Consider the following 10,087-nt stretch of genomic DNA (forward strand, 5'->3'; position numbering starts at 1 on the left):
CCTAAAATTATGTGGGGGAACTACCTCATATGGATTGGTTTATTTGCACAATTTGAACTATGTGGAAGACGTGTACACGAGATGACGAGTGTGTACATGACTTATATGTGAAAATTTAACCGTTTTAGACTCTTAGGTTTCTTACGTACATTAAAATGAAATTGCCTTATCACGTTATATCCTCCATTTCCAAATTTACCCTTACATGCCTTATTTGAAGTTGATTGGTTCATGTTGTACCCTTAATTGCTAAATATACTCTTATATTCTTTAATTGAAGTTGTTGCCTCTTTTACTGCTATGTTATCTCTTCCGTTGTTCACTTATTCTTATTTGATGTCGTTGCTACACATTATCTCTCTCATTGTTGAGTTGTTCTTATTTGAAGCCATTATTACTTTTTATATCTTTCATTGTGAGCTCGTTCTTCCGTTTCATTGTATATTTGTAATTCTTGTGTTGATTTACTTGCCTTACTCCCGTATTATTGTTGTTGTTGTTGTTGTACTCAAGGTTGTTGAGCCAAGGGCTATGTGTAGTTGTGGTATTGGAATTTTTTAAAGGATATGTAATGGCATATGGTCACATGTGATGCGAGTTGTTATATTGTGTTGTTATGTTTTTGCACACGTGGTATTATTAAGAGGATTGTCGGGATGTTTGCACATGAGTTGTCCGTGCTATTGTTATTATTGATATTGCACATGCGACATGACAAGACGAGCTATATATGTTGGGTTTGCGCATGCGACGAGAAAATGTGAGAATATTATTATGCGCATGTGGCGAGACAAGGCGGGTATGTACTTTATTGTTACACATGCGGAGAGACAAGGAGGGCTATGTCAGGGATGATTTGTGATGACTTGTGAAGGCCTGGGGGCATTGTTATTGATGATATTTGTGTAGTTGTGTGTCTACCTTGTGTGAGTCATGCATAATACGGTTTTATTGTATTATTTCCTATGTGCCATCCATTGTCTCTGATCTTACTTGTTTACTCGAGATGTAGTAGAACACTTGCACAAGCTTACACCATAATAAGTCACTCATATCAATCTAAGAAGATGAACCTTGATGTTTATTAATCATTTATATGTATTCTTGTATACCTTCCTTCTGTGCGTGAGTTGAACTATTAGCACCTGAGTTGTCCGTGCGGATATGGGAAATTGGTACTCTCTTAGCGCATGAGTTGTCGGTATAGATATGAGGTATTAATGGTATTGGCACATGAGTTGTTCGTGCAGCACATGAGTTGACTGTGCGGCTGTGATTGGTAATGTAGGCACAAGATGCCAAGTGATTAGGGTTCGTGATTTGGGACCCCTGATTTGTGACTATGAGATGTGGTACCTCGGGTTATTCTTGTGTGAAAGCGGTTGTTTTATTGGGTTGTTACTTGTTTTCCTTACTTGATTTCACTCGACTTTAATTGTATTATGCTTACTTTATGATGTTATTACCTGTTTGCTCTTTGTTGCTAATTGTTGCTTCTAGTTTCCATTTGCAAGTATTGTATTGTTATTCTTACCATGATTAGCTTATTGTTGATATCGTTCTCTGTTAGTTCTATATTCATACTTGTACAGATTATTATGTCTAGTAGGTGTCTTGACTGTTCCTCATCACTACTCCACCGAGGCTAGTCTTGATATTTACTGGGTACTGCTGTAGTGTACTCATGCTACGCTTTCTGTACATTTTTGTGCATATCCAGGTACCTCGGAGCGTGCTGGTCATTAGTTAGCTAACTGTGAGTTGCGGCGGACACTTCAAGTTATACCTTCCATTGCGTTCGCATGCCTCAGAGTCACCTTTTGAAGTTTACTTATTACTATTTAATTCGATTTTGGAATAGTTGTACTTAAAGATTTTCTTGTTAACTCAGTAGAGCTTATGACTTGTACTACCAGTTTTGGGATGTTGTATATCTACTTGGGATTGCTGGCTTTATATAAAAATTTATGGTTCATGTTTAATAGCTTTTGGTTGAAATCTGTTATTAATTCAATAAGTGTTAGGCTTACCTAGTCTTAGAGACTAGGTGCCATCACGACTCCTAAGGAGGGATTTTGAGTCGTGACATCTGCCTTCGCTCATGCACGTCGGCACCCTCAGAGAAATTTTGCTCCAGCCCTTCCTGCCCAAATTCTCTTCTACGGCCAACTCCATCGCACCTGCGGGCTTGCAGATGTGGAAAGTGTCTCGCATACATCTGCGGCCTCTGCCAAGCCCAACAATCCTCTGCTTTTGCGATAAGCCTGCCGCTTCTGTGACTTTGCACCTGCGACCCAATTCTCGTAGGTGTGATCACACTAGGAATCAGAAACACTCAGCTCAGTTCCTAAGTCGAAAACACAATACGAACTCGCTCAAAGCCTCAAATCCCGTCAAAAAACACAAAAACACAAATTGCACATCGATTCAAGCCTAATGAACAAATGACTTCTAACATCTAAAACTAATGCCGAAACATATCAAACCAACTCCGAATGACCTCATATTTTGCACACAAGTCATAAATGACACAACGGGCCTTCTTCAACTCCCTGAACCTAAATCCAAACCCGGTATCCACAAACATAACTCTCGGTCAAACCTCTCAAGCTTCCAAACCTTCAACATTCCAACTTCGCCAATTCAAGCCAAAATGACCTACAGACCTCCTCAATATCCGGACATACTCTTAAGTCCAAAATCACCATACAAAGCTATCAAAACCATCAAAACTCTATTTCAGAGTCGTCTATACAAAAGTCGAACTCCGGTTAACTCTTCCATCTTAATCCTCCAACCTTGGGATTAAGTGTCCCAATTCACTCGAAACCTCCCCGGGACCAATCTAACCGACCCGACAAGTCACATAACCACAAATAAACATAGAGGAAGCGATAAATAGGGAAACGGGACTACAAACACAAAACGACCGTAATAATGCTATTATTATGTCAAAATAACAAGCCATCTGAATGGATATCATCATATAGTATTAATATTTCATGTGCTAACTCTCAAAACGCCAAAATAAGAAACAAATGAAGAAACATAGAATTTATGAACTTCAAATTGGAATCCAAATCAGCCGCGAATCCACAATATTTAGGAACTAAAGATTTGGAATCTGGACTTGCTTTCTTTTCTGAGTCTCCCTTTCGTCAACATGATGTAAGTATTGAACACTTGTTATCTTATCATTTTTTTCCTTTTTCCTTCTCAATTGGTCGTGTACTCCTACGAATATTCTATCATGTACATGTTTGTATGACTTGCAAAATGGAAAAGACTATTCAATCAAAATAATTACTATCCATTGTTCTATACATATAAAATAATAATCTAAAGGACCCAAGTTGTGAAACATTAATTTTAATCTATAATTGTAACGACCCGATCAAATTTTTTGCTTTATAGATCCCAATTCCTCTATTAAAGACTTCCCATATATGCTTTTACTATTTTATGACTTGTGGGAATGTTTGATTTGGTTTTGGAAGGGTTAGGGTTGAATTCAGAATACTTAGTTCTATAATAGGACCTAAGGTGACCAAGTTTGACTTGAGTCAACACTTTTAGTAAGCAGCCTCGAAACTAGGATTTGAGGGTTCAAATACGTTCATATGATGATTTTGGACTTCGGCGTATGTTCGAATTGAGTTTTGGGTGGGCCGAGAGCGTTTCAGTGCTTATTGTTGAAAGTCGGTATTTTGAAGGTTTTAGAATTTCCTAAGTTTGATTTGAAGTGGATTTTGGGGTTATCATTATCCGTTTGAGATTCCGAGCCTTGAAATAGGTTCGAATTGTGATTTATGACTTGTGCATAAAAGTGGTGTCATTCCGAGTTGTCTAAGTACATTTCATCGCGTTCGATGTTGGTTGAAATGAGATTTGAAGCTTAAGAAGTTGATTAATGAGGTTTTGAGGTGCGATTCTTGATTTCGGTGTTGTTTTATATATTCCGAGACTTCTAGTAAGTCTGCAATATATTTATGGATGGGTTGGTATATTTGGATGGGGTCCCGGGTGGCTCAGGTGTGTTTCAGACCACCAGGAGCAAGTTGGAGTTGGCTAAAAACTGCTGGTGTGCTTCACGATCGTGAAGGTAGTCCCATGATTGCGAAGAAGGAATTTTGGATGGGCAGATGATTTCCCTACGCATACGCGAAAAAAGTCCGTGAACGCGAAGGTGCACTTGGTTGTACTTCGTGAACGCAGAGGCCCAACCGCGATCGCGATGAAGGAAAAGGTGGAGCTGGGCAGGAAGGTATTTGGCCTTTGCAAACGCGGAAGGATGGAAAGTGCTTCATCATGAATGCGACAAATTGGTCATGAATGTGAAGAGTGTTTTTGGCAGTGGCAGACAGAAATTGGCTTTCGCGATCGCGAGACATTTTCCGTGATCGCGAAGAAGGAATCACTGGGGAGACTTGAATATATTATAGGACTTAGTCTCTTTTCTCTCATTTTCCACTTGGTCTCAGATAAATTTGAGAGCATTTTCTGGGGGATTTTGATCAACATCACGAGGTAATTGATCTCTATTAATTCTTGAGTTAAATACACGGATTATGGGTAGAGTTAACATGGAATTAGAGAAAATTTGTGGGAATTTTGTTGGAACCTAAGGTTTGGTAAAAAAGAGATTTGACCACGAAGTTGATTATGAAATTGGAAATAAATTATATATTTGCGTTCGTGAGGTCATGGGTAATATTTATCTTAGAAATTTTTTGGAATCCAGGCACGTGGGCACGGGGGTGACTTTTATAGACTTTCTGATTTTGGTTGGGAAATTCACTTAATAGTTAATTACGAGCTTTTGAGCACATATTGATTAGTTTATATGAATTTTGATTAGTTTCGGATTGCTTTCCGTCGCATGAGGAGTTCTAGTGAGGTTAAGGAGCCGGATAGTGAACTTGGAAGCATGGTAAGTCTCTTGCCTAATATTGTTAGAGGGAATTATCCCCTTAGGTGATTTAATTTTTGTGTGCTACTTGTTGTGGGAGCTACGTATGCACGAGGTGACGAGAGTCTGTACATAGTTATATTGATGTTATGTCCGGTAGACTTAGATTCGCATCATGCCTTAATTGTGCTATTTGTATTTACCCTGCGTACTTGGTTTACTTAATTTATGACTGAGATTGAGGTTAGAACAAAAATATTGATTAAGCCTCTTACTTTGGAAAATTATGAAATACTTTTTAAGCTATAGATCTGTGTCTTCTCGACTCGCATGTACTTTCACGAGCGAGGTAGTTTCTCTACTTTTATGGGATCGGGTTGTTCGCCTCGACAGTGTTGTAAATTACTCTTATGAGATCAGGTCATTTTCCTTGGCAGTACTGAGTATCACTTTTCCTATAGGATCGGGCCGTTCATCTTGGCTGACTCGTGCTTAATACTTGAGATTGGATTTAGTTTTGGTAAGTTGAGTTAGCGCCTTCGAGGACGGTTATGATATTTTAGTTATTTGATATAGATCCATGTTGGAAATCTACTATTAATGTTTTATCTGTTGCTACTTGTTGTACATCCTCCATGTCTACTTTATATATTTTATTACTGTTTGACCACTAGTAAGTGTCAAGTCGAACCTTCGTCATTATTTCTTCATGGTTATACTAGATACTTACTAGGTACGCATTATTTTACGTACTTACACTACACTTCTGCACTAAATGTACAGGTACTTCCAGTGGTCACACGGGCACGTAGCCGCACTTCCACAGAGACTTAGTGGTGAGCTGCTTACCCTGCTTCGATCTGCAACACCAGAGTCTCCCTCTACCTTGTTTACTGTTTCTATCTATTTTACTTCGGAGAATAGTTGTAGTAGTTTTGTATATTCCTTAGATTCCTCATCCACTTGTGGCACCGTATTTTGGGGTTTCTAGAATTTATGCACTGTTGAACTTATTATTATTATCACCATAGTTTATGTATTATTCACACTTGATATTTTTGAGAAAGAAGTACATACGGTTGCATGAGATTTTACTTTTATTCGGTGTATTTAAGGAAACTTCTATTTTTTAAAGTTAAAAAGGAATAATTAAATTGGAGGTTCACGTGTGGGCCGTTAGGCACCATTGCGATCTATTACAGGTTTTGGGTCGTGACAGTTTGGTATAAGAGTTTTAAGTTCACATAGGTCTCACGAGTCATGTGTACAGGCCTAGTAGAGTCTTGCGGATCGGTACGAAGACATCCATATTTATCTTCGAGAGGCTATATGTTATTAGTAAACATCTCTTTATTCATCTCCTATCGTGTAGTTGATATTGTGCTAAGTATATTTCTATTATTCTCTCACAGATGGTAAGAATGCGCATGGCAGATGAACCCGGTGGTAGAGGAGCTGCTCCCCCTTGTTGCTAGAGGCTAAGGCAGAGGCTGGGGGAGGGCTCCAGAACCTGTTAGAGGATGAGGACATCCTAGAGTTGCTCCCGTTGTACCACCAATGGATCTAGTGGAGGATCTTGTCATTGAGGAGAAGGATGAGGTGCTTGTAGCTGAGCCGACGCTTGCAGATTTCATGACTGCAGGATTTCAGGAGGTCATGGGCCGTATATTGTAGTTTATAGATTCTATGACGCAGGTTGGTTTATTTATAGTGGACCCAGCCACATCTCAGGTGGGAGGGGGAGCACAGACCCCTACCTTTCTGGCACCAGGGCATGCTGTTGTCATTTATCAAACCCTAAGTGTACTACCTGCGTACGTGGACTAGCCAGTTGCAGTGGTTGTGCCAGAGCCCATACTAGTCGTGGCCGTTGAGCAGCAAAAGCGGCTGGACAGATGGACTAGGTTTTGTCCTCCTGTCTTTGGGGGTGAGCGATTAGAGAACCCACATGATTTCATTGATCGGTGCATGGGAAGGCTAAGCAACATAGGAATATTAGAGTCCAACGGGGTGGACTTCACCACATTTCAGCTTGAGGGCAAGGTCTGCAGATGGTGGCAGGCTTACCTTTATAGTAGGCTAGCCGGTTCACCTTCTTTGACTTGGGATCAATTTACGCATCTACTCTTGGAGAAGTACATACCATCTTCAGAGAGAAAGGAGCTTCAAGGTCAATTCGAGCGGCTCCGCTAGAGTCATATGTCTGTGACAAACTATGAGGCGAGATTCACTGACTTGTGTTGCCATGTAGCTATAATAATCCCCAAGAATGTAGAGATGGTGCAGAGGTTTATTGCAGGTTTGCACCAAGAGATTTCGGTTTCTATGGCCTGTGAAGCAGAGATGGGGACTTTTTTTCATATGGTTGTGGATATAGCTCGGAGTATCGAGCGTTTTCGCAACCGTAATGGAGAGCTTGCGCTGAGGGATAAGCGGCCCCGATATTTTGGTGGATTTGATGGTGCCCCACCTGGGGGCAAAGGTCAGTTCATGAGGGGCCAATCTAGCAGGCCCAGGCATTCCGCACCACCGCCTATGCAGAGTGCTCCGGCACGATCCTACTTCAATGCTATTATAAAGCGTACTTACCGTCCACCAGCTATTCAGGATTCCTCCAGTGGGTATTCATGCCATCATGGTCAGACTCTGGGTCAATAGTTCACCACTGCGAGGGATTGTTTTGAGTGCGGGGAGCTGGGCCACATGAAGAGGTTTTATCCCAAACTCCGAGGCAGGGCAGTGCAGCAGGACCATCGGCCCATGCTTACCGCACCAGCTACTACACTGCCCGTCCGACAGGCTAGAGATGTAGGGAAAGTAGGTAGGTGTCGCCGTAGAGGTGGAGGCTAGTCAGGTTGCGCTTCGGCTAGATTCTATGCTTTCCTAGCCAGGCCAAAGGTAGTGGCCTTCGATGCAGTGGTCATATGTGCTATTTCTGTTTGCCGTAGGGATGATTCGATATTATTTTATCCTATGTCTACTTATTTCTATGTTTCTTATCTAATTTTTCCTCGTTTGGATATATTTCGCGAGTCCTTGGGTGTTCCCGTATATGTGTTCATGCTAGTGTGTGATTCTGTTGTGGCGGATCGGGTCTACCGGTTTTGTGTATTGAATTTCTGTGGTTTTAAGACTAGAGAGGATTTTCTATTGCTCGATATGGTTGATTTCGAGGTTATCCTGGGGATGGAATGGTTGTCTTCGTAACCTGCCATTCTTGATTGCCATGCCAAAACAGTTACCTTGGCGATGCCTGAGTTACCCGGATTAGAGTGGAGGGTTTTTTTTGTTGGTATATCCAGTCGGGTTATTTCTTTCTTGAAGGCTCGACATATGGTCGAGAAGGATTGTTTGGCCTATTTGGCCTTTGTTCGTGATACTACTGCAGAGACTCCCGTGATAGGTCAGTGTCAGTTATATGAGAGTTTTCCTATATATTTCCTGCTGATATACTAGGTATGCCACCAGATCGGGATATCGATTTCGGAATTGATTTCATGCTAGGAACCCAGCCTATATCTACTACGCCTTATCGTATGGCTCCAAAGTGGCTGAGGGAGTAAAAGGAGCAGCTTCAAGATTTGCTAGAGAAGGGGTTCACCATGCCAAGTGTATCGCCTTGGGGCACCAGTATTATTTGAGAAGAAGAAGGATGGGAGTATGCCGATGTGCATTGATTAATGCCAATTGAACAAAGTCACCATCAAGAATAAGTGTCCATTGCCGGATGTTGATGATTTCTTTGATCAGCCACAAGGTGCTAGAGTTTTCTCGAAGATCGACTTGAAATCTGGGTATCATCAACTGAAGTTTCATGCTTTGAATGTTCCGAAGATGGATTTCTGGACCCGATATGGATACTATAAGTTTCTTGTGATGTCCGTCGACTTGACTAACACCCCGACATCATTTATTGATTTGATGAATTGGGTGTTCAAGCCATATATTGACTCCTTTGTTATTTTCTTCATTGATGACATATTTATCTACTCGCGTAGTATGGAGGAGCACGAGCAGTATTTGAGGTTAGTGCTTCAGACCTTGCGGGAACAAAAGCTATATGCAAAGTTCTCCAAGTGCGAGTTCTGGTTAGATTCCGTCAATTTTTTGGGGCATGTTGTATCAGGTGAGGGTATTAAGGTGGATACCAGGAATATCGAGGCAGTACCGAGTTTGCCTACCACAATGACCGAGATTAGGAGTTTATTGGAGTTAGCATGTTATTATCATCGGTTTGTGGAGGGCTTCTCGTGTATTGCAGCTCCTTTGACTAGATTGACACAGAAGGGTGCTCCGTTTAGATGGTCTGATGATTGCGAGGCAAGCTTTTAGAATCTCAAGACCACATTGACTACAACACCGACGTTAGTTTTGCCCTCTTCTCAGGGATGTATACTGTGTATTGCGACGCTTTATGCATTGGCTTAGGTTGTTTATTGATGCAGGAGGGGCGAGTTATTGCGTATGCTTCATGTCAGTTGAAGCCCCACAAGAAGAATTATCATGTGCATGATTTGGAGTTAGCCGCGATAGTTCATGCCCTCAAGATTTGGAGGCATTATCTTTACGGGTGTCTTGCGAGGTTTACATCGATCATCGCAGTTTTGCTGCATTTGTTCAAGCAGATGGATCTTAATTTGAGGCATCTCAAGTGTCTTGAGTTACTGAAGGTTTATGATATTACTATCCTCTATCATCCGGGAAAGGCGAATGTGATCGCGGATGTCTTTAGCAAGAAAGCTGAGAGCATGGGTAGTTTGGCACTCATTTCAACAGAGGAGAGGCCACTGGCTTTGGACATCCAGTCCTTAGCCAACCGTCTTGTGAGGTTGGATATTTGTGAGCTCAGTCAAGTTCTTGCATGTGTTGTGGCTCAGTCTTATTTATTCGAGCAGATCAGGGCCCCCCAGTATGATGATCCGCACTTGTTGGTCCTTAGAGAGATGGTGCTATAGGCTAATTCCAAGGAGGTTACTATCGATGATGATGGTGTTCTGCGACTCTAGGGTCGCTTATGTGTTCCTAATGTTGATGGTATGTGGGAGATGATTCCAGAGAAGGTACACAGTTCGCGATATTCTATTCATCCAGGTACTACGAAGATGTATCGTGACTTGAGGTAGCATTACTGGTGGATGCGGATGAAGAAGGACATAGTCGAGTATGTGGCGAGGTGTG

Source organism: Nicotiana tomentosiformis, chromosome 1 (genome assembly GCF_000390325.3).
Source record: "Nicotiana tomentosiformis chromosome 1, ASM39032v3, whole genome shotgun sequence".
Taxonomy (NCBI): domain Eukaryota; kingdom Viridiplantae; phylum Streptophyta; class Magnoliopsida; order Solanales; family Solanaceae; genus Nicotiana; species Nicotiana tomentosiformis.